General features: G+C 36.4%; 1 long non-coding RNA gene and 1 other non-coding gene across 4 annotated transcripts in view; one reads left to right on the top strand and one right to left on the bottom strand.

Moving 5' to 3' along the window:
• Positions 1-26,285, top strand: part of LOC143679484 (uncharacterized) — a 263,205-nt gene that overhangs the window by 36,911 nt on the left and 200,009 nt on the right. The window lies entirely within an intron of this gene.
• LOC143681836 (U6 spliceosomal RNA) lies at positions 20,817-20,921 on the bottom strand. Its single transcript, XR_013174892.1, has one exon. It is a non-coding gene; the product is annotated as a U6 spliceosomal RNA (small nuclear RNA).

Raw genomic sequence — 26,285 nt, forward strand, 5'->3', positions numbered from 1 at the left:
CCATGGGCCACCAAGTTACCATGAGACCTGAGTTGCCTATCATGAGTTGGGTGTTGTCTGACCCACCAAGCCATAAAGTTGGGCGTGCACAGTAGCACTCTATTGTAAAGTGGAAATGGTATATACAAGATAGAGCCAGAGCAGGTCCTGAAGGCACAAGTAAGTTACATGAAGAAGTGGCCCAAATGCCCATGGTTTCCACTCCTGCTGCCACATTACCTTCTCTTTCCCAGACCAGAGCTATGGCCTCTTGGGGAGTTCCTTACAGTGAATTGACTGAGGAAGAGAAAACTCGGGTCTGGTTTACAGATGGTTCAGCACGATATGCAGGTACCACCCGAAAGTGGACAGCTGCAGCATTACAACCCCTTTCTGGAGTGTCCTTGAAGGACAGTGGTGAGGGGAAATCCTCCCAGTGGGCAGAACTTCAAGCAGTGCACCTGGTTGTTCATTTTGCTTGGAAGGAAAACTGGCCAGAGGTGTGTTTGGGCTGTTGCTAATGGTTTGGCTGGATGGTCAGGGACTTGGAAAGACCATAATTGGAAAATTGGTGACAAAGAGGTCTGGGGAAGAAGTATGTGGATAGACCTTTCTGAGTGGGCTAAAAACATGAAGATATTTGCGTCCCATGTGAATGCACACCAGAGGGTGACTTCAGCAGAGGAAGATTTTAATAATCAAGTGGATAAGATGACCCGTTCTATGGATACCAGTCAGCCTGTTTCCCCAGCAACTTCTGTTATTGCCCAGTGGGCTCATGAACAAAGTGGACATGGTGGTAGGGATGGAGGTTATGCATGGGCTCAGCAACATGGACTTCCACTCACCAAGGCTGCCCTGGCTACAGCCACTGCTGAGTGCCCAATCTGCTAGCAGCAGAGACCCACACTCAGCCCCCAATATGGCACCATTCCCCGAGGTGACCAGTCAGCTACATGGTGGCAGGTTGATTACATTGGACCACTCCCTTCATGGAAGGGGCAGCGATTTGTTCTAACTGGAATAGACACATACTCTGGATATGGGTTTGCTTTCCCTGCACGCAATGCTTCTGCCAAAACTACTATCCGTGGGCTTACAGAATGCCTTATCCATCATCATGGTATTCCACATATCATTGCTTCTGATCAAGGAACACACTTCTCAGCAAATGAAGTGCGGGAATGGGCACATGCTTATGGAATTCTCTGGTCTTACCATGTTCCCCATCATCCAGAAGCAGCTGGATTGATAGAACGGTGGAATGGCCTTTTGAAAACTCAATTATGGTGCCAACTAGGTGGCAAAAACTTGAAAGGCTGGGGTAATATTCTCCAGGAAGCTGTGTATGCTCTGAATCAGCGTCCGCTATATGGTGCTGTTTCTCCCATAACCAGGATCCATGGGTCCAGGAACCAAGGGGTGGAAATGGGTGTGGTGCCACTCACTATTACTCCTAGTGATCCACTAGGAAAATTTTTGCTTCCTGTCCCTGCTACCCTGAGTTCTGCTGGTCTACAGGTTTTAGTTCCAAAACGGGGTGTGCTTTCTCCAGGAGAAACAACAGTGATACCACTGAACTGGAAGTTAAGATTGCCACCTGGCCACTTTGGGCTACTTATGCTTCTGGATCAACACACCAAGAAGGGGATTACATTATTGTCTGGGGTAATTGACCCTGACTATCAGAAGGAAGTAGGACTGCAACTACATAATGGAGGTAAAGAAGAGTTTTCTTGGAATATAGGCGATCCCCTGGGGCGTCTGTTAGTACTACCATGCCCTGTGATCAAAATCAATGGAAAACTGCAACAACACAATCCAGGCAGGACCACTAATGGTTCTGAGACTTCAGGAATGAAGGTTTGGGTCACCCCACCAGGCAAAGAACCATGGCCAGCTGAAGTGCTTGCTGAGGGGAAAGGGAACATGGAATGGGTAGTGGAAGAAGGTAGTAATAAATATGAACTTTGGCCACGTGATCAGTTACAGAAACGAGGACTGTAATGCTGTTTTGTTTGTGTTATACTATTTAAGTTGTAAGATATCAAGTTTAAGAATGAATGTTGCCCAAGGATTTGCATGCTATTCTGGAGAGATTTAATGTGTTTCCAGTTGTATGCAGGACAGTTGAGTATTGTCAGGTAAAAGAAAAAATGTGTGCTTATTTGTTTTCATTTGGAAATTAAGTATGGTCTAAGGTGATATATATATATATATATATATATATATATGTGCCAAGTTGAAAAGGGGTGGACTGTCATGGTTAGGGACAGGTGTCAACTTGGCCACGTTGTGGTACCTGTTCATCTAATTGGGCAAGCACTGGCCTGTCTGTTGCAATGAGGACATTTCATAGGATTAGGTCATGATCACGTTAGCTACATTCACAGCTGATTCCATTTGTAATCAGCCAAAGGGGAGTGTCTTCTGCAATTAGTGATGCTAAATGCAATCATGGGAAGCCTTTTAAGGAGGACTCAGAGGAGACAGTTTGCATTCCTGCTTTGGCTGGTGAGCCTCTCCTGTGGAGTTCATCCAGGCCATCCATTGGAGTCATCGGCTTCGGAGCCTGCCCTGTGGATTTTGGACTCTGCGTTCCTACGGTCACGTGAGACACTCTCATAAATTTTATATTTGCAAGTGTTCCCTGTTGATTCTGTTTCTCTAGAGAACCCTAACTAATACACTCAGTGTACTATATAATTGTGCTGTCATCAGATAGTATTGTGCTAGCTATTTCTAATTTTTTTAAATCAGTCATGTTGCACATTCTGTATTCCTTCACTAATCTTTACCCTCTTTCTATCTCCTAATAACCTGTGTTCTTAACTTTAACTCTCAAAGTTCACTCAATGTTAGTTTATATTAGTGAGACCATACGGTGTTTGTCTTTTGTTTCTGGCTAAACTCACTACCTTAATGTTCTCAAGTTTCATCCACATTGTTACATGTTTCATAACTCTATTCTGTCTTACAACTGCATAATATCCCATCATATGCATGTACCACAGCTTGTGGTCATACATCCATTCATGGCTATGTGGGCTCTTTCTATCTCTTGGCAATCATAAATAATACTGCTGTAAACATCGGTGTGAAAATATCCATTAATGTTCTTGCCCTTAGTTCTTCTGAATATATACCTAGTAATGGGATTGCTGGATAATATAGCAATTCTATACTTAGCTTACTGAGGAATTGCCAAAGTGCCTTCCAGGGTGGTTGTACCATTTTTACGTTTCATCCAACGAAGTGGATAAGTGTCCCTCTTTCTCCACATCCTCTCCAGCACTTGTTTTGTTTTCTATTTTTTTTTATAACATCCATTCTGGTGGGTGTGAAATGATATTTCATTAGGGTTTTGATGTGCATTTCTCTAACAGCTGGTGAAGTTAAGTGTTTTTCATATGCTTTTTAGCCATTTGTATTTTCCTTTTCTGGAAAGTGTTATTCATTTCTTCTGCCCATATTTTAACTAGGTTGTTTTCTTTGGTTATTGAGTTGTAGAATTTCTTCATATATTCTGAATATTAAACCCTTATCTGATATGTGATTTCCAAATATGGTTTCCCATTGCATAGGCTACCTTTTTACTTTCCTGACAAATGGGATATTTTGTGAATCAAAAACTTTGTCTGTTTATTTTTCACTGCTCATACTTTGGGTGTAAGGTCTAGGAAACTACCTCCTATCACAAGATTTATAACATATTTCCCTACATTTTCTTCTAAAAGTTTTATAGTCTTAGCTCTAATGTTTAGTTCTTTGATCCATTTTGAGTTATTTTTTGTATAAGGTGTGAGATATGGATCCTCTTTCATTCTTTTGAATGTGGATATCAAACTCTCCATAGAACATGTATTGAAGAGGCTGCTCTGTCTCAGGTGGATTAACTTGACCACCTTATCAAAGATCACTTGTCCAGAGATGAGTGAGTCTATTTCTGAACACTCAATTCTATTCTATTAGTCAGTTTATCTTTATGCCAATACCATGCTCTATTGACCGCTGTAGCTTTGTAATATGCTTTCAAGTCAGGAAGGATGAGATCTCCCGCGCATTTTTATTTATCAAGATATTTTTTTAGCTATTCGGGTCACCCTGCTCTTCCAAATTAATATGGTTATTAGATTTTCTATTTCTGCAAAATAAGTTTATAATGCAATAATTGGTATTGCATTGATGCTACAAATCAATTTGGAAAGGATTTACATTTTAACTATGTTTAGTCTTCCAATCTATGAACATGGTATGCCCTTCCATTTATTTAGGTCTTCCATGAGTTCTTTTATCAATTTCTCATTGGTTTCTGTGTAAAACTCTTTTGTATCCTTAGATAGATTTATTCCTAAACATTTTATTCTTTTGGTTGCTATTGTAAATAAAATTTTGTTCTTGATTTTCACCTCAGATTGCTCATTACTAGTGTTTAGAAACACTAGTGATTGCTGGGTGTTAATCTTGTACCCTGCTACTTTACTGTACTAATTTATTAGCTCTAGTAGCTTTGCTGAAGACTTTCCAGGATTTTCAACATATGGTGTCATCTCATCTGCGAGCAGTGAGAGTTTTACTTCTTACTTTCCAATTTGGAAGTGTTTTATTTCTTTTTTGTGTGTGTAATTGCTCTGGTTAGAACTTCCAACACAATGCTGAATAACAATCATAATAGTGGGCATCCTTGTCTTATTCCAGATCTTAAAGGGAAGGATCTTTCACCATTGAGGGTGATGTTAGCTAAGGGTTTTTGTTTGTTTGTTTTTTCTATATTCCCTTTATCATGTTAAGGAAGTTTCATTCTACTCTTATCCTTTGAAGTGTTTTCATCAAGAAAGGATGTTGAATTTTGTCAAATGCCCTTTTGGTATCAGTTGAAATAATCATGTGGTTTTTCTGCTGTGAGTTATTGATATGGTGCATTGAACCAGCCTTGCATACCTTGAATAAGTCCCACTTGGTTATGGTGTATATTTCTTTTGACATGCTGCTGGATTCAGAGTATTTTGTTGAAAATTCTTGCGTCTATATTCCTTAAGGAGATTGGTCTGTAATTTACATTTCTTATAATATCTTTGCCTTGTTTGGTATTAGGATGATGTTGTTTTCATAAAATGAACTAAGTAGCTTTCCCTCTTCATTTTTTTTTTCTTGAAGAGTTGAGCAGTAATGGCACTAATTTTTTCTTGAATGCTTGGTGGAAAACATATGTGAAGCCATCTGCTTCTGTACTTTTCTTTTTGGGGACCTTCTTGGTGACTGATTCAGTCTCTTTACTTTTGATTGTTTTGTTGAAGTCATCTACTTCTTCTTAAGTCAAAGTTGGTTGTGCCTGCCTGTATTAGTTTGTAAGCTGCTGGAATGCAATATACCCAAATTGGAATAGCTTTTATATAGGGGATTTAATAAGTTACAAGTTTACAGTTCTAACCCTATAAAAATGTCTAAACTAAGGCACCCAAGGAAAATACCTTAATTCAAGGAAGGCTTATGAGTCAGGAACACCTCCGTTAGCTGGGTAGTCACGTGGTTGGCATCTGGTGGTCCCTTGCTCCTGGGTTCCATTGCTTTTAGCCTCTGTTCCTGTGGCGTTTTCTCACTTTGCTTCTCCAGGTCTGGCTTTCATGTCTTGGCTTTTCTTGGCTCTCTCCAAGTTATGGCTTGCCTAACATCTCACAGCAACATTTTACTGGGCTCCAAGTATCTCCAAACATCCATATTTCTGTTCTCCAAGTGTTGACATCTGTCAGCTTTGGTGTCTGAGGTTTCTGTCAGCTCTCTCTGTGTCAGCTCTGAAGCTTCTGTCATTTCTGGCTTTCTCCAAAATGTTTCCTCTTTTAAAAACTCCAGTAATGTAATGTTGACCCACCTGAAATGGGTGGACTCATATCTCCATCTAATCAAAAGGCCATATCCACAATTTAGCATGCCACATGTCTGTGGAGATGATTTAATCAAAAGTTTCCAACCAGGGACAGATGTACCATCAGGGTGTGAGCTGGATGTCCTAAAACATGCCCACTAGAGTCAGTATGTCTCTGTGAATATTTACCTATGCTAAGGACAATAAGGCAAGGAAAGTACCATAAGTTCCCTTATCTACCAAGGGATTGTATTTTATCCCATTAGGATGACATCTGTTTCTGAGCACAGGATCTAATTGTAGGTTGTAGGGAAAGCCAGCAAGTTGTGTTAGGACTGTCCCCTACCACAATTTTTTCTTACCTGTGTTCATGAGGGATATTGACCTGTTGTTTTTTTTTTTTTTTTTACTCATAATATCTTTTTATGGATGGCTATCAAGGAAATGCTATTCTCACAATATAAATTGTAAAGCATTCTCTCCTTTTCTATTTTTTGGAAAACTTGTGTAGAATATATGTTATTTCTTCCCAAAATATATGGTAGAATATATATTTAGCTTCTCTGCTAAATATATATATCTGGGACTAGTATTTCCTATAGAAAAGTTATCTAAAACTTGATTTTATATGTATATATGTAAATGTGGGTGTATATATATATACATGTATATGTGTACATAAAAGTATATATATGTTTATATGGAGCTGATCTTATCCATTCCTTCTTGATTGAATATTAATAGTTTGTATCTTTCAAGTAATTTGTTCATTTCCTCTAAATTATCAAATTAATTTCCATGAACTTTATAGTACTCTCTTGCTTTCCTTTGAGGTGTGCAGGATCTGTAGTGTTGTCTTCTCTATTATTATAGCTATTGATACTTTATTTCTTCCCTCATTTTCTCTTGAATAGTTGAGCTACAGTTCATCAATTTTATCAGTATTTTCCAAAAACCAGACTTTTGTTTCCATCATTCTTACTATTGTTTCTCTATTTATTATATATATATATATATATATTTAAATTTTTTAAATTTTTTTATTAATTAACGGAAAAAAAGAAATTAACCCAACATTTAGAAATCATACCATTCTACATATGCAATCAGTAATTCTTAACATCATCACATAGATGCATGATCATCATTTCTTAGTACATTTGCATCGGTTTAGAAGAACTAGCAACACAACTGAAAAAGATATAGAATGTTAATATAGAGAAAAAAATAAAAGTAATAATAGTAAAAAACAAAACAAAACAAAACAAAACAAAAACCTATAGCTCGGATGCAGCTTCATTCAGTGTTTTAACATGATTACTTTACAATTAGGTATTATTGTGCTGTTTATTTTTGAGTTTTTCTATCTAGTTCTATTGCACAGTCTGTATCCCTTCAGCTCCAATTACCCATTTTCTTACCCTGTTTCTAACTCCTGCTGGACTCTGTTACCAATGACATATTCCAAGTTTATTCTTGAATGTCGATTCACATCATTGGGACCATACAGTATTTGTCTTTTAGTTTTTGGCTAGACTCACTCAGCATAATGTTCTCTAGGTCCATCCATGTTATTACATACTTCATAAGTTTATTCTGTCTTAAAGCTGCATAATATTCCATCGTATGTATATACCACAGTTTGTTTAGCCACTCATCTGTTGATGTACATTTTGGCTGTTTCCATCTCTTTGCAATTGTAAATAACGCTGCTATAAACATTGGTGTGCAAATGTGTGTTTGAGTTTTTGCCCTTAAGTCCTTTGAGTAGATTCCCAGCAATGGTATTGCAGGGTCGTATGGCAATTCTATATTCAGCTTTTTGAGGAACCGCCAAACTGCCTTCCACAGTGGTTGCAACATTTGACATTCCCACCAACAGTGGATAAGTGTGCCTCTTTCACCACATCCTCTCCAGCACTTGTCATTTTCTGTTTTGTTGATAATGGCCATTCTGGTGGGTGTGAGATGATATCTCATTGTGGTTTTGATTTGCATTTCTCTAATGGCCAGGGACATTGAGCATCTCTTCATGTGCCTTTTGGCCATTTGTATTTCCTCTTCTGAGAGGTGTCTGTTCAAGTCTTTTTCCCATTTTCTGATTGGGTTGGCTGTCTTTTTGTTGTTGAGTTGAACAATCTCTTTATAAATTCTGGATACTAGACCTTTATCTGATATGTCATTTCCAAATATTGTCTCCCATTGTGTAGGCAGTCTTTCTACTTTCTTGATGAAGTTCTTTGATGCACAAAAGTGTTTAATTTTGAGGAGTTCCCATTTATTTATTTCCTTCTTCAGTGCTCTTGCTTTAGGTTTAAGGTCCATAAAACTGCCTCCAATTTTAAGATTCATAAGATATCTCCCTACATTTTCCTCTAACTGTTTTATGGTCTTAGACCTAATGTTTAGATCTTTGATCCATTTTGAGTTAACTTTTGTTTAGGGTGTGAGATATGGGTGTTCTTTCATTCTTTTGCATATGGATATCCAGTTCTCTAGGTACCATTTATTGAAGAGACTGCTCTGTCCCAGGTGAGTTGGCTTGACTGCCTTATCAAAGATCAAATGTCCATAGATGAGAGGGTCTATATCTGAGCACTTTATTCGATTCCATTGAGCGATATATCTGTCTTTATGCCAATACCATGCTGTTTTGACCACTGTGGCTTCATAATACGCCTTAAAGTCAGGCAGTGCAAGACCTCCGGCTTCGTTTTTTTTCCTCAAGATGTTTTTAGCAATTCAGGGCACCCTGCCCTTCCAGATAAATTTGCTTATTGGTTTTTCTATTTCTGAAAAATAAGTTGTTGGGATTTTGATTGGTATTGCATTGAATCTGTAAATCAATTTAGGTAGGATTGACATCTTAACTGTATTTAGTCTTCCAATCCATGAACACGGTATGCCCTTCCATCTATTTAGGTGTTCTGTGATTTCTTTTAACAGTTTTTTGTAGTTTTCTTTATATATGTTTTTTGTCTCTTTAGTTAAATTTATTCCTAGGTATTTCATTCTTTTAGCTGCGATTGTAAATGGGATTCGTTTCTTGATTTCCCCCTCAGCTTGTTCATTACTAGTGTATAGAAATGGTACAGATTTTTGAATATTGATCTTGTAACCTGCTACTTTGCTGTACTCATTTATTAGCTCTAGTAGTTTTGTTGTGAATTTTTCCGGGTTTTCCATGTATAGTATCATATCGTCTGCAAACAGTGATAGTTTTACTTCTTCCTTTCCAATTTTGATGCCTTGTATTCCTTTTTCTTGTCTAATTGCTCTGGCTAGAACCTCCAACACAATGTTGAATAATAGTGGTGATAGTGGACATCCTTGTCTTGTTCCTGATCTTAGGGGGAAAGTTTTCAATTTTTCCCCATTGAGGATGATATTAGCTGTGGGTTTTTCATATATTCCCTCTATCATTTTAAGGAAATTCCCTTGTATTCCTATCTTTTGAAGTGTTTTCAACAGGAAAGGATGTTGAATCTTGTCAAATGCCTTCTCTGCATCAATTGAGATGATCGTGTGATTTTTCTGCTTTGATTTGTTGATATGGTGTATTACATTAATTGATTTTCTTATGTTGAACCATCCTTGCATACATGGGATGAATCCTACTTGGTCATGATGTATAATTCTTTTCATGTGTTGTTGGATACGATTTGCTAGAATTTTATTGAGGATTTTTGCATCTGTATTCATTAGAGAAATTGGCCTGTAGTTTTCTTTTTTTGTAATATCTTGGCTGGTTTTGGTATGAGGGTGATGTTGGCTTCATAGAATGAATTAGGTAGTTTTCCCTCCACTTCAATTTTTTTGAAGAGTTTGCGGAGAGTTGGTACTAATTCTTTCTGGAATGTTTGATAGAATTCAGATGTGAAGCCATCTGGTCCTGGACTTTTCTTTTTAGGAAGCTTTTGAATGACTGATTCAATTTCTTTACTTGTGATTGGTTTGTTGAGGTCATCTATGTCTTCTTGAGTCACAGTTGGTTGTTCATGTCTTTCGAGGAACCCGTCCATTTCATCTAAATTATTGTATTTATTAGTGTAAAGTTGTTCATAGTATCCTGTTATTACCTCCTTTATTTCTGTGAGGTCAGTAGTTATGTCTCCTCTTCCATTTCTGATCTTATTTATTTGCATCCTCTCTCTTCTTATTTTTGTCAATCTTGCTAAGGGCCCATCAATCTTATTGATTTTCTCATAGAACCAACTTCTGGTCTGATTGATTTTCTCTATTGTTTTCATGTTTTCAATTTCATTTATTTCTGCTCTAATCTTTGTTATTTCTTTCATTTTGCTTGCTTTGGGGATAGTTTGCTGTTCTTTCTCCAGTTCTTCCAAGTGGACAGTTAATTCCTGAATTTTTGCCTTTTCTTCTTTTCCGATATAGGCATTTAGGGCAATAAATTTCCCTCTTAGCACTGCCTTTGCTGTGTCCCATAAGTTTTGATATGTTGTGTTTTCATTTTCATTCGCCTCGAGGTATTTGCTAATTTCTCTTGCAATTTCTTCTTTGACCCACTCGTTGTTTAAGAGTGTGTTGTTGAGCCTCCACGTATTTGTGAATTTTCTGGCACTCCGCCTATTATTGATTTCCAACTTCATTCCTTTATGATCTGAGAAAGTGTTGTGTATGATTTCAATCTTTTTAAATTTGTTAAGACTTGCTTTGTGACCCAGCATATGGTCTATCTTTGAGAATGATCCATGAGCACTTGAGAAAAAGGTGTATCCTGCTGTTGTGGGATGTAATGTCCTATAAATGTCTGTTAAGTCTAGCTCATTTATAGTAATATTCAGATTCTCTATTTCTTTATTGATCCTCTGTCTAGATGTTCTGTCCCTTGATGAGAGTGGTGAGTTGAAGTCTCCAACTATTATGGTATATGAGTCTATTTCCCTTTTCAGTGTTTGCAGTGTATTCCTCACGTATTTTGGGGCATTCTGGTTCAGTGCGTAAATATTTATGATTGTATGTCTTCTTGTTTAATTGTTCCTTTTAATGGTATATAGTGTCCTTCTTTGTCTCTTTTAACTGTTTTACATTTGAAGTCTAATTTGTTTGATATCAGTATAGCCACTCCTGCTCTTTTCTGGTTGTTATTTGCATGAAATATCTTTTCCCAACCTTTCACTTTCAATCTATGTTTATCTTTGGGTCTAAGATGTGTTTCCTGTAGACAGCAAATAGAAGAATCCTGTTTTTTAATCCATTCTGCCAATCTATGTCTTTTGATTGGGGAATTCAATCCATTAACATTTAGTTTTATTACTGTTTGGATAATATTTTCCTCTACCATTTTGCCTTTTGTATTATATATATCATATATATAGAATGGAAAAATTTGAACAGGGTATCAGGGAACTCAAGGACAATATGAATCGCACAAATATACGTGTTGTGGGTGTCCCAGAAGGAGAAGAGAAGGGAAAAGGTGGAGAAAAACTAATGGAAGAAATTATCACTGAAAATTTCCCAACTCTTATGAAAGACCTAAAATTACAGATCCAAGAAGTGCAGCGCATCCCAAAGAGATTAGACCCAAATAGGCGTTCTCCTATTTTCCTTCTTTCTACACTCTTCTCCATACCTCTCTCTTCTGTCTTTTTGTATCTGACTCTAGTGCTCCCTTTAGTATTTCTTGCAGAGCTGGTCTCTTGGTCACAAATTCTCTCAGTGACTTTTTGTCTGAGAATGTTTTAATTTCTCCCTCATTTTTGAAGGACAATTTTGCTGGATATAGGAGTCTTGGTTGGCAGTTTTTCTCTTTTAGTAATTTAAATATATCATCCCACTCTCTTCTAGCTTCCATGGTTTCTGCTGAGAAATCTACACATAGTCTTATTGGGTTTCCCTTGTATGTGACAGATTGTTTTTCTCTTGCTGCTTTCAAGATCCTCTCTTTCTCTTTGACCTCTGACATTCTAACTATTAAGTGTCTTGGAGAACGCCTATTTGGGTCTAATCTCTTTGGGATGCACTGCACTTCTTGGATCTGTAATTTTAGGTCTTTCATAAGAGTTGGGAAATTTTCAGTGATAATTTCTTCCATTAGTTTTTCTCCTCCTTTTCCCTTCTCTTCTCCTTCTGGGACACCCACAACACGTATATTTCTGTGATTCATATTGTCCTTGAGTTCCCTGATACCCTGTTCAAATTTTTCCATTCTTTTCCCGGTAGTTTCTGTTTCTTTTTGGAATTCAGATGTTCCATCCCCCAAATCACTAATTCTATCTTCTGTCTCTTTAAATCCATCATTGTAGGTATCCATTGTTTTTTCCATGTTTTCTACTTTATCCTTCACTTCCATAAGTTCTGTGATTTGTTTTTTCAGTTTTTCTATTTCTTCTTTTTGTTCAGCCCATGTCTTTTTCATGTCCTCCCTCAATTTATCGATTTCATTTTTGAAGAGGTTTTCCATTTCTGTTCGTATATTCAGCATTAGTTGTCTCAGCTCCTGTATCTCATTTGAACTATTGGTTTGTTCCTTTGACTGGGCCGTGTTCTCAATCTTCTGAGCGTGAACCATTATCTTCTGCTGGCATCTGGGCATTTAGTCAGATTTCCCTGGGTGTCGGACCCAACAAGGTTGTAAGATTTTTCTGTGAAATCTCTGGGTTCTGTTTTTCTTATCCTTCCCAGTAGGTGGCGCTCGTGGCACACGTTTGTCTCACGTGTTTGGAAGGGATCCCCCCCATCACCGTTCTCCGCAGCCTGGGGATTTCCGATCCAGTTCTCTCAGTTGGTCCGGGGGGCCGCGCGTGGTGGGTGCGTCATCCGCCGTGGCTTGAGGGGACCCTGTGGCTCCTTTATTAATTCACCTATTGGTGTTTGGTTGGACCCAGTCCCTGCCACTGTCGGAAATTCCCTCCTCTCCCTGGAGGGGTGTCGGTCGCCAGCCGCAGTGGCCAAGGGAATACACCACCGGACCAGGAAGCCGCCCGTGGGGGAGGGGCGTCAGTAGCTGGCAGCCGCGGCCTGGGGAATTCACCACTGGACCAGGAAGCCGCCCGCAGGGGAGGGGCACTGGTCGCCGGCCACCGCGGCTTGGGTAGCCCTCTGATCCGAGACTCGTAGCCGGTCCAGGAAGCTGCCCGCAAAAGAGGGGCGCCGGCCGCCGTGGCTTGGGAAACTTGCCTCTCCGAGACTCTCAGCCGGCCCGGGAATATGGGAGGGAGGTGCTCCAGCCGCCAGCAGCCGCTGCTCCTCGTGGTTCCATGCTCATCAGTAGAGAAGGCAGTATGTGAGTTCACTTTTCTGGTATAGTACTTCAGAAATTTTAGAGAAGTGTATAGCAGCAGGAATCTGTGAGATCACATTACTGCCTGGAAAGACTTTGTAGTCCATACAATTAGGAAGGCAGGAAATTTCATGAGTTAATGATGTAGGTCAGAAGTCCAAGTAGACCAAGAGACTTAGTCTTCAAAAACAGAATACTAGTCCAAAGGGAGTGCAAATGGTCAAGATATCCAAGAGTTGAACTGCCTCCTTGGTGGATCCTGTGGGGACAAAGCTCCATTTTCAGTGTGAAAGCAGCACCTGCTTCTTGGGAACTGAACTGCAGGACATTTCTGGGACAATTTGAGTCATCATGGGTTGTGGAAGTGGGTTTGGATGCCTGCTGGAGAATGCACTACTTCCTCTCCCTCTGGATGAATCTCTGAAGTGAGGCTGAAACTCCTCAATGCCAAGCTGCATGAAGTGGACTGCAGGACAGTCAGCAGGGAAGCTATCCAGAAGGAAGGCTCTGCAGAAAGAATAGGAGTCATATATATATTTTTTTACTTTTTAAATTATGCAATATAGCATATATACAAAAAAGCAATGCATCTCCATATGCATTTTAACAAGTAGTTATAGAATAGATTTTAAGATCTGGCATGGGTTCAAGTTCCATGATTTTTCCTTTTTTCTTCTAGCTGATCCAAGACACTGGAAACCTATAGGACAATCAATATAATGATTCAGCAATCATACATATTTGTTAAATCATATCTCATCTGTTATACTGCTTCTTCTCTTTAAATGGCATATATACATAAAAGCAATAAATGTCAAAGTACATCACAACAATTAGTTGTAGAACAAATTTCAGAGTTTGATATGGGTTACCATTCCACAATTTTAGGTTTTTATTTCTAACTGTTCTAAGGTACTGAAAACTAAAAGAAATATCAGCATAATGATTCAGCATTCATACTCATTTGGTAAACCTGACCCTCTCTGTATAATTCCACCATCACCTTTGATTTTCTACTCTTTAGGGGTATTTGGACCATGCGTATTTTAATTTTTCATGTTGGAGAGGGCTGTTGAGCTTCTAGAGAGGCTGTTCCCTCTGCATTTCAGGACTTATCTGGTCCAAGGACCCAACAGGAGGTTGAAGGTTTTGGAAAGTTGCCCTATGGCATGGAAATTTTGTAGAACTTTCTGTAGGTATTCTGTAGGATTGACAGGCATGGTTTTGTTGGGGTTTGGCAAGTTATAATAGGTAGCAGTGTATAACTGAAGCTTGCAAAAGAGTGACCTCCAGAGTAGCCTCTCGACTCTATTTGAACTCCCTCAGCCACTGATGCCTTATTTGTTATACTTCTTTTCCCCCTTTTGGTCAGGATGGCATTGTTGATCCCCTTTGTGCCAAGAGCAGGTGCATCTCTAGAAGTCACCTCTCACATCGCCAGGGAGACTTTCACCCCTGGATGGCATGTCCCATATAGGTGGGGAGGGCAATGATTTCACTTGCAGAGTTTGGCTTAAAGAGAAAGAGGCCACATCTGAGAAACAAAAGAAGTCCTCCAGAGGACCTCCAAAGAATCTGCACACCAATAGGTTGGCTAAGTTTCTCTGCTAAATTTAAGCAAGTCTCAAGATGAAGAGCTTGACCAATAAATTTATATGTCCCTGATGTTTAGCACAGTATCTGGGGTTTCCCTGGTGGTAAAGTTTAATAATCCCATGATTTTTCTCCCATCCTTCAAGGGACTTTGCCAATACTTTTTGATTATCTGCTTAAAATACTCTGGGATGAATGGGTGCCTTACATTAAACTACAGGATTAAAGGCTCTCATTCTTATTCAGGGCTCCCTGTGTTTGAATTGTTTAAATAATCTACCCAGTCAGTTTGAGTTAGATTATATGCTATGGAAAAATTGGGTTCTGGACATAATAAATCTTTCTTCCTTTGGTCTCAAAGAGTAGGTGAACTTCTAAACTACAGGCAATGTCTTCCCGCCACTGTATTCTGAATTACCATAATCCCAACCTGATTGGCTTCATTCTTATTTCTAAATACCAGGTTACACATGTATACAACATCCTCTCAAAACCCAGAAATAACAATTATGACTCCAGACTAAGTGTGACTGCTATAAGAGCTTACAATCTAGGCCCAGGTTTTCTTACAAGTATTTCCTAAATGGAATCATGCAATATTTGCTCTTTTTGTTTCTCATTTATTTTGCCCCACCAAATGTCCCACAGGTTCATTCACAATGTTGTGTGCTTCACAGCTTTGTTTTTGTAGCAGCACTATGTTCAATCATATGTTTAAACCATCATTTGCCAATGTACTTCTCAGTTAGTGCATCTTTCAGCCACCTCCATTCTCTATGCTTCATATGTAATGTTCAAAGTCAACATTCCATCAACACTCTTAATTTTAATTTCATTGTTCCTAAGAGAAAGATAACCAATAACTACACCCTCTCCAAATAGAAAATCCATGCCTTCCCCTAATACTTGTCCCTCCCCCCATTATATACCCCTGGTATTGCTGCAGTACTATTGATGTTTTCCTATTAAACATAGCCCATAGCATGCAATAACATTTTTCTACTTATACTTCAAAATTATACACTCTTGTACAAGATTCATACCTTTGCAGTAGTTCATGCAAGAACTTATTTATACATGTACTTTTAACTGGTAGGACACATGCATCTATAAAACCGTTTTCAATCATGTTAACCTTCAATTTGACAATATTACCTATAGACCCACTACTGAACTGCCTTCTGTTTTATCTTTTCCCTTTATATTTGTATTTATATTTATATTCTCTTTATATTTACATGCCTTGAGGACATAATGCTGAGTGAAATAAGCCAGACACCAAAGGATAGATACCATAAGATTCTGCTTTTATTACTGTGGTGTCATGGTCAGGTTCATGTATCAACTTTGCCAGGTGGTGGTGTCCAGTTGTCTGGTTGGGCAAGCACTGGCCTGTCTGTTGCTATGAGGACATTTCATGAACTTAAGTCATGATCACATTGGTTGTATCCACAGCTGGTTGCATTTGTGATCAGCTAAAGGGAGTGTCCTCTACAATGAATTAGATGTTTAATCTAATCACTGGAAGACTTTTAAGGAGGATTCAGAAGAGACAGTCGCTCTTCCTGCTTCAGCTAGCCAATCTCTCCTGAGAGTTTGTTGAGGACACTCTGTCGCTGCCAGTTTGCAGCCTGCCCTACAGACCTTGGACTCTACATCCCCATGGTTATGTGACACACTTTTATAAATTTTATATTTCAGATATATCCTGCTCATTCTGTTTCTTTAGAGAACCCTAGCTAATACACATGGATAAGGTAAAATCAGAGGCTTATAATAGAGAATATAGGGGACCTAGAGATACATAAAAGCTTGAAATGGGTGAACAGTTTTCTAAAGAGATTGAACTTAACTGTATTAAGTTTATGGTACTGGTTCATTTTAAAAAATATTTTTATTGAGAAATCTTCATATACATGGTGTACCATCACTGTATATAGGAATGCAATTTACCCTCTCATATTTGCTTGGTACCTGCAACCTTGACTTTAATCACAGGGCATTGTAATACTAAAATACACCCTGGGGGATCTCCAGCATTCCAGGAAAACTCTTTTTTTAAAAAAATATTTTTCTTGAAAAATCTTCACACACATATAGTTCATACACAGTGCACAATCAGTGGCTCACAATATTATTACATAGTTGTATATATATCACCCTGATCATTTTAGAACATTTTCATCACTCCAGAAAAATAAATTAAAAAAAAAATCCTACATCACATACATCCTTACCTCTCCCTCTCATTGACCACTAGAATTTCAATTAAACCAATTTATTTTAAGCCATCCCCCATTATTTACTTATTTTTATCTATGTATTTTCACTCATCTGTCAATACCCTGGGTAAGAGAAGCATCAGACACAAGGTTTTCACAATCACATTCACATTGTAAAAGCCATTTTGTTACACAATCATCTCTAAGAACCAAGGCAACTGGAATGCAGCTCAACAGTTTCAGGTATTTCCCTCTAGCCACTACAATACACCATAAACTGAAAAAGGAACATCTGTATAATGCATAAGAATAACACCAAGATAACCTCTCAACTCTGTTTGAAAACTCTCAGCCACTGAAACTTTATCTTGTCTCATTTCTCTTTTTCCCCTTTTGCTCAAGAAGGCTTTCTCAGTGCCGTGATGGTTGGTCCCAGTTCATCTCAGGAATTCTGTTCCACATTACCATGGAGATTTACACTCCTGGGAGTTATGTCCTATGTAGGTGAGAGGATGAGTTCAGTTCTTATATTTAGGTGTTTGACTCAGTTTGAATTAATCTTTCATATAGGTTGTAAGGTAAGGGTCCTCTTTAATTCTTCTGGCTATTGATATCCAGTTCTTCTATATCTATTTATTGAAAAGACTACTTTGTCTCAGTTCAGTGGATTTGGGGGCTTCATCAAAGATCAGTTTACCATAGATTTGGTGCTTTATTTCTCCACTCTCAATCTAATTCCATTGGTGAATACTTCTATCTTTGTGCCAGTACCATGCTGTCTTGACCACTATGGCTTTATAAGAAGTTTTAAAATCAGGAAGAGTTAATCCTCCCACTTCATTCTTCTTTTGTAGGTGCTCTTAGCTATTCAGGGTCTCTTTCCCTTCTAGATGAATTTCGTAACTAGCTTTTCCAAAATTTCAAAGTAGTTTGTTGGAATTTGATTGGTTCTGTGTTAAATCTGTAGATAGATTGGGTAGAATTGACATGTCAACTACATTTAACCTTCCTATCCATAAGCATGAAACATCTTTCCACCTATTTAGATCTTCTTTGATTTCTTTTAGCAATTTTATGTAGTTCTCTGTGTACAAGTCCTTTACATCCCTAGTTAAGTTCATTCTTAGATACTTGATTCTTTTAGTTGCTATTTGGAATGGATTTATTTCCTTAATTGACTCCTCAGTTAGGTCATTGTTTGTGTATAGAAACATTATTGATTTTTTGCACCTTGATTTTATAACCTGCCACCTTGCTGAATTTGTTTATTAGCTCAAGTAACTTTGTTGTAGATTTCTTATGATTTTCCAAGTAACATGTCATCTGCAAATAATGAAAGTCTTACTTCTTCCTTTCCAATTTGGATGTTTTTTTTGTTTCTTTTTCCTCTAATTCTCATTAGGACTTCTAGTACAATGTTGAATAATAGTGGTGACAGAGGGGATCCTTGTCTTGCTCCCAATCTTAGGGGAAAGTTTTCATACTCTCACCCATGAGTATGAAGCTGGCTATGGGTTTTTCATATATACCTTTTGTCATATTGAGGAAGTTACCTTTGATTCCTGCCTTTTGAGGTGTTTTTATCAGAAAAGGATATTAAATTTTGTCAAATATTTTTTCAGCATCAATTGAGATGATCATATGATTTTTCCCTTTCAGTCTGTTAATGTGCTCTGTTACATTAACTGATTTTCTTGTGTTGAATCATCCTTGCATTCCTTGTATAAACCCCACTTGGTCGTGGTGTACAATTCTTTTGATGTGCTGGTAGATTTGATTTGCTAATATTTTGTTAAGAATTTTTGCATCTATATTCATTAGAGAGATTGGTCTGTAGTTTTCCTTTCTTGTAGCATCTTTACCCAGTTTTGGTATTAAAGTAACGTTAGCTCCATAAAATGAGTTAGGTAGTGTTCATTTTTTCCTCAATTTTTTTGGAAAACTTTGAGCAGGATTGATGTTAGTTCTTTTTGGAATGTTTGATAAAATTCCTCTGTGAAGCCATTTGGCCCTGGGCTTTTCTGTGTGGAAAGATTTTTGATGACTGTTTGAATCTCTTTACTTATAATTGATTTGTTGAGATCTTCTCATTCTTCTTGAGTCGGTGTAGCTTGTTTGTATGTTTTCAGGAATTTGTCCATTTAATCTAAGTTGTCAAGTTTGTTGGTGTGTAGTTGTTCATAGCATCCTCTTATGATTTTTTAAAAATTTTTTTCAAAGTCTGTAGCAATGATCCCCCTCTCATTTCTAATTTTACTGATTTGCATCCGCTCTCTTTTTTTCTTTGTCAGCCTTGCTAGTGGCCCATTGTTTTTTTTAATTTTCTCGAAGAACCAAGTTTTGGTTTTATTTATTCTTTCTATTGTTTTTTGTTGTTGTTGTCATTGTTTTTGTTTTCCCATTTATGTAAGTCTGCTTTAATCTTTGTCATTTCTCTTCTATTAGCTTTCGGGTTAGTTTGCTGTTCTTTCTTAAGTTCCTCTAGATGTGCAGTTAAGTACTCAAGTTTTGCTGTGTCTTCTTTTTTAATATAGGCATTTTAGGGCAATAAATCTCCCTTTTAGCACAGCCTTAGCTGCATCCCTTAAGTTTTGATATGTTGTATTTTTATTTTCATCTGTTTGCAGATAGGTACTGTATCCTCCAGAAATTTCCTCTCTGACCTACTTGTTGTTTAAGAATGTGTTATTTAATCTCCATATGTATTTGTGAAAGTTATTGTTCTTCAGTGGTTACTGATTTCCAGCTTCACTCCATTGTGATCAGAGAAAATGCTTTGAATAATTTCAGTGTTTTTGAATCTATAAATACCTGTTTTGTACCCCGGCATATGATCTATCTTGAAGAATATTCCATGAGCACAGAGAAGAACGTATATCTTGATGGTTTGGGGTGAACAAACTGTATGTCTGTAAGGTCTAATTCATTTATCAAACTGTTTATGTTCTCTATTTCTGTTTTGATGCTCTGTCTGGTTGTTCTGTCTACAGAGGAGAGTGGTGTATTGTAGTCTCCCACTATTATTGTTGAATTATCTATCACTCCTTTCATTTTTGCCAATGTTTGCGTCTTATACTTTGTAGATCTTTGATTGTGAGCATAGACATTTATGATTGTTATTTCTTCTTGGTTAATTGTCCCCCTTTTACTGATATATAGTGGCCTTCTTTGTGTCTTATGTCCTTACATTATTTTGTCTGATATTAATATAACTACTCTTCCTTTCTTTTGGTTACAGCTTACATGGAACATCTATTTCCAGCCTTTCACTTTCAATCTATTTGTATCCTTGTGTCTAAGATGAGTCTCTTGTAAGCAGCATATAACTGGATTATATTTCTTAATCCATTCTGCAAATCTCAATCTTTTAATTCATAAGTTTAGCCCATTAACATTCAAAGTTATTACTGTAAAGGCATTTCTTGACTCCACCATCTTATCCTTTGGATTTTATTTGTCAGATCTTTATATTCTTTTCCCTTTTTCTCTTTTTGTCCTTTAGGCTACGCTTACTGGTAGTCTTCAATTCTGTGCACTCCTCCAGACTTCCTTTTACTGTCTTTTTCTTCAGCAGGCAGGACTCCCTTCAGTATTTCTTATAGAGCTGGTCTCTTGTTGGCATATTCTCTCAGCCTTTTCTTAACTGTGACAATTTTAATTTCTCCCTCAGTTTTAAAGAACAATTTGACAGCGTACAGAATTCTCAGCTGGAAAGCCTTCTCTTTCAGGATCTTAAATATATCATACCACCGCTTTCTCACCTCCATACTGCCAATTGAGTAGTCTGGACTCAGTCTTATATGGTTTCCCTTGTATGTAGTAAATTGTTTTCTCTTGCCACTTTCAGGATTTTCTGCTTCTCTTCAACATTTGACTGGCTGATTAGTATGTGTCTTGGGGTAGGCCTATTTGGAAAAATATCGAATGCTTCAAGAATTTGCACATCATCCTTGTGCAGGGGACATGCTAACCTTCTCTGTGTCATTCCAATTTTAGTATATATACAGCTGAAGTGAACACATCTACTTATTATAGTATTGACTTCTGCTTGTATTTTAAACATTTCCTTACTTGTGGTTACAGTTTCCTAGTGCTTTATAACAATGCACTGCAAACTAGGTGGCTTAAAACAACAGAAATTTATATCTCACATATAATGAAAGCTGGCATGCTGAAGTCAATTTGTCAGAATGGCCATAGGTCTGTTGAAGTCTGTTGGGAATAACCCGTTGCAGGCTTCTCTCCTGTCTCCTCACAGTGGCCAGAAATCCTTGATGTTCCTTGGCTTATGGTGGCATAATTCCAATTTCTGCCTGCATCTCCAGATGGCTGACTTCTCTCTGTCTCTTCACCTGGCATACTCCCTCCTGTGTCTGTCTGTGCCTCCTCGCCCTTCTTATAAGGACACAAGTCATATTGGATTAAAGACTCACCCTAATTCATAATCACCTCGTTTTAATTTAACTAATATCAGTTGCAATGATCCTGTTTCCAGATAATGTCACATTCAAGAATACATGGCATAGGACCTTGGGTTAGGAATTAAACATATCTTTTAGGGGACATAATTCAACTATAACACCCTGCTTACTGTGGGTTAATTTAATCTTTTTATAGTTTCTTAAGATAGAAGTTTGAGCATTTAGCCTTTCTTCCCCCTAATATAAGTAATTAATGCTATGAGTTTCCTTCTATCTACTGTCTTAGCTGCATCCTATTAATCTCTATGTTGTGATTTCATTTTCATCTGTCCAAAACATTTTCTAATTCCCCATGTAGTTTCTTTCTGGACTCATTGTTTATTCTGAAGTATGTTGTTTAATTCCCCGATATTTGTAAATTTGTCAGACATGCTTTTCAATTTCGATTTTGAATCCTTTGTAGTCAGAGACATACTTTGTGTGGTTTCAGTCCTTTCAAATCTGCTGACATTCATTTTATGACACAGAATATGATCTATCTTGGTGAGCTTTCCATTGTATTTGTGTATGTATTCTGCTGTTGTTGGACGATTCTATACATTTCCAAAGAGCATAAAGCAGTGATAATCTATAAGTTTATGGCTGGTCAAGTTATACCTATTTTTCTTCAAAATTCTAGGTGACTACCAATTGTGTCACAACCCTCAAAACCACTGATTATTCTTTAAATGGAGTTTTCGCTTTATCACCAATAGGTCTCACATTTTTTGCCCATGGAAATTACCCATGGGCTTAAAAAAATGCAATTTGGCTTCAATTTGACATAGTATATGTATGGCAGGATCTTAGAGAAAGTCAGTACAATCCCATTTGGTTGTCCATGGGCCAATTCTGAGAGATATTTCTCTTGTTTATATTACCATCCTGCTAAATATTGTATCTAGAAATTTATTATCTTTTCATTGGCTCTTTAAATTGTACTATTTAAATATATTTTTCATTTCATTTAAAAAATAATCTCTAATCTTTTTGTTATTAATCAATGTTATAAACTTAATGTAAAATCCTTGAAATCGATGATTCTTTGATTTTTTTAAATCTCTGAAACGTAATCAAAGATGACCTTGATTTATGCCCTTTGGAATACATTTTAATTTGATGTCTTGTGTTAAAATATGCCTGATAATTTTGATGGTCTATTTTTTTTTAATGGATGATTTGAAGTCCATAAATGTATTAGCTAAAATCAGTTGCTTACAGAAATCAGAAACTCCATGAGAAATAATTTAAGCTGGAAAAGAACATGTTAATTCACATTGCCACTATAGAGGAAAGGGAATGTGATGTTCATTTAACGTTGACTAGAACCAAAACCAAAAGTGCCTTCTTATTTCTCTCTCCCTTCCTCTCTTTTCAATTTTTTTTGCTCAGTCTCAATTTTCTCTCTTTGTCTCTCCATTCTTGTAGTTTCCCTCAAAAAGAAGTAATATATTCAACAGGATTAGTAATCTCAGAAATAAAGTTCTACAAATCTCACATTACTGATTGCGAATGTTCAGAGAGTAGGGCCATTAAATCATGTAGAAAGCACTATCAGTGTATTTATGGTATTTGCTGCATTATACTATTTTTTTAATTGTCATCTAAATTTTAAGTCAAAGTATAAACCATGAAAATCACAGAGAACTTATGGAACAAGTATATTTTGGAATAGGATTCATTCAATAATCAGTAACTAACTACATTTGCCTCTATATCTTTATTAAGATTGATAAACATAGTAAATTAGATGGGCTTCTGGCATATTTTATAAAATATTCCACATATGGAATATTCTCAAGCATTTCATCCCAAATATTTTTTCAATAGTGTCTGTAATTATTATTAATATGAAGCAGGAGTAGTACTTTTATGAAGAATTATGATTCCAGTATATTTCCAACAAGATCATTATACTTGTTTCCGTTTTCAAAAGTAAATTTTAATTGAGTAGATAGCTATGATATGACTTCGATAAAGTTCTATCCATAAACCAATATTAATTTGTAACATTTTTACCTTGGTTTGCTTGCTCATCAATCTTATGTTTTAGTTTACTATTCTGTGATAAGCAAGCATTATAATATATCAATGACCTATAGTAAATCATTAATTCTGGTATATCATACCCATTTTAATTTTGTTTGTATGAAGCAATGGAGCCTTTATTTAAGCATTTATTCTTTATTCCTGATGCCACTCTGATTAATCAATATTTTAATGTATCATAGTGATCCCAGTGTAAATGATTATGAGATGCAAGATGAAAAAGGAGATTTTTAAGAAGCTTGAGGTAGTGAAAGTAAAATTGATTGCTATATTAGATTTTAATAATTTTCAAAATGTCCACAAGAAATCAATCAATTCTCATTCATGTATACTGATATTTTGAATAACTATTTATGGAGAACTTATGAAATGCTGGGAACTATTCTGGACAACAAGGATTCAGCAGAGAGGGTAATGCTGGACCTGTCCTCTTAATTCTTTTATATGTTGTGTAGTAAAGGCTACCCTTAAAATTTCTTTATTTTACAATGTAATAATAATATACGCATGTCTTCACATAACAATAACATGATAAAATATGTACATTTACTAAAAATCAGGCTCATTTTTCAGGCAAGATAGGAACAGTCATCTTTCAGTCTCTGTGCATGAAGATCTAGGCAGTAACAATGTTCCTTTGGGAGCAGTCATTATAGAATTGGGTTACTAACACTTCATTTCAACAGGAATTGCTTTGTATACACTGATTACCTCTATTTTAAGAACACATGCATAATTAAGATAATAAAAACTTATCTTCAATATAGTAAGAATTTTTTTATGTTCGAGATAAAATACTTCTTGTCTAATAGCTTCATGGGAACATAGTGCCCTGGTGGTTAAAAACAAATGCATAAATTCCATATTTAGCCATAATTTATATATGGCTATACCCTATAGCCATTAAATATTTATTAAACTTTTGTTCCATTTCAAATTTAGAGAGGTAATTTTATGTTGCTCACAGACAAAGAACCTAAATAATGACTATATTTGCTTTGCCTCAGCTGGAAAAATATGGCTTAAGGTTCTTTTTGAACTTTAACAAATCTAAAAAAAAAAAAAAATCCTTGTAAATAAAATTTATTTCTTTAATATAAACCAATTGTCTAAAAACCAATTTAAAAAAAAACTCAAAAATTTATTTTTACGTGTTCTGTTACAAGTTTGTATAATAAATGATCAACCTACTATGAAGGGTGCTTAAAGTAAATGTTCTCAACATTGAGTTACATTGAAAACCATAAACTGTCCTTTTGTAGTTGAATAATCTGATTCACTTGCTCTTTTAAAAGTTAAGCTATTTCTGTTTCCTTGAGTTGCACATTAACTTACTTGGGATAACTGGTACATGATTTGAACTTCTCCTTTTTTATCAATATGTATATAGAATTTGCATGCTTTATAACAATGGAAAAAATGCCTGCTATTCAGAATAATATGTTAAGTCTTTGATTTGCAACAAATTTAGAATGAATACGTAGATTGAGGGTCAAGATTTTAATACAAATTTTGAGACATTTATTTAAGATACTGCTCAATCCTCTGGCCTCTTAACCTACAACTTCACCTTTTCTAAGATACCCTGCTGCCACAACACATATCTTCTTATGAGATCTTCATTTCCACAGAATTTTTCTTCTTTTCTGCTTCCTTTTATATATCCTTGTCTAGTATACTCTAATAAAGCAAGATGATATTCTTTGGTATCTCTTCCTTCAAGAGGTAGGATGGATTTCCTTTCCTATGTACTCTTTTAGCATCCTATATTTTCACTACAATTAAACTTATTTCATTCTATTATAGTTGAAAATCCATTTATTTTTTCCTCTACTAAATTGTTAGTCTTAAAGAATAGAGGAACAATTTCAGGTTTTTTTTTTTTTTTTTTTTTTTTGGAATGGCACTGTTTTCCAGTTATGTATATATACATATAACTGTTTGTATATATAGATGTGTGTGTGTATATATATGTTTGTACTTTCAATATATATCTTATTTACCAAATAAAATAATGAATAATCTAAAAATGTGAATATTGGATATCCAAGATACATAATTTAGTTGAATAACTGAGGAGTCAGAGGAAGAAAAAAGTGAAGGGATGCTCAATCCAATTTTGTTCATTTCACACAGTTGTCCACCTCCAGTTCAGCTTCTTTCCTTTTATTTTAACTATCAGAATCATTTTCAGATTTCTTTTGAAGATGATGAAGTAGTAAATTATCTTATCTTTGACTGCAATTATATTCATAATAAAATAAAATTTTAATAATATTTTGCCTTTTTAACTTTTTAAATTGTGAAATATATAGACAAAAAAGCAATAAATTTCCAATTACATTTTAACAAATAGTTATAGAACAGATTTTAAAGTTTGGTATGGTTTACAGCTCCACAATTTTTTGTTTTTAATTCTAGCTGCTCCAAGACATTGGATCCAAAAATATATATATCAATAAAATGATCCAGCACTCATACTTGTTTGTAAAATACCACCTTCTCTGTATAACTCCAACACCACCTTTGATCTTTCTCCCACTCATATTGGAAGGGGCTGTTGATAAATGGAACAAGGAGATGGAACTAGTTAATGTTCTAGAGAGGCTGACCGCTCTGCATTTCAGGACTTATCTTGTCCAGGGACCCATCTGGAGGTTGGAGGTTTTGGAAAGTTACCCTAATGCATGAACCTTTGTAGAATCTTATATAATGCTGTAGGTACTTTTTAGGATTGGCAGGAATGGTTTTGGTTGGGGTTTGGCAAGTTATGATAGGTAGCAATGTCTTACTGAAGCTTGCATAAGAGTGAGTGACCTCCGGAGTAACCTCTCAGCTCTATTTAAACTCTCTCAGCCACTGATACCTTATTT

Source organism: Tamandua tetradactyla, chromosome 4 (genome assembly GCF_023851605.1).
Source record: "Tamandua tetradactyla isolate mTamTet1 chromosome 4, mTamTet1.pri, whole genome shotgun sequence".
In the NCBI taxonomy this organism is placed as follows: Eukaryota; Metazoa; Chordata; class Mammalia; order Pilosa; family Myrmecophagidae; genus Tamandua; species Tamandua tetradactyla.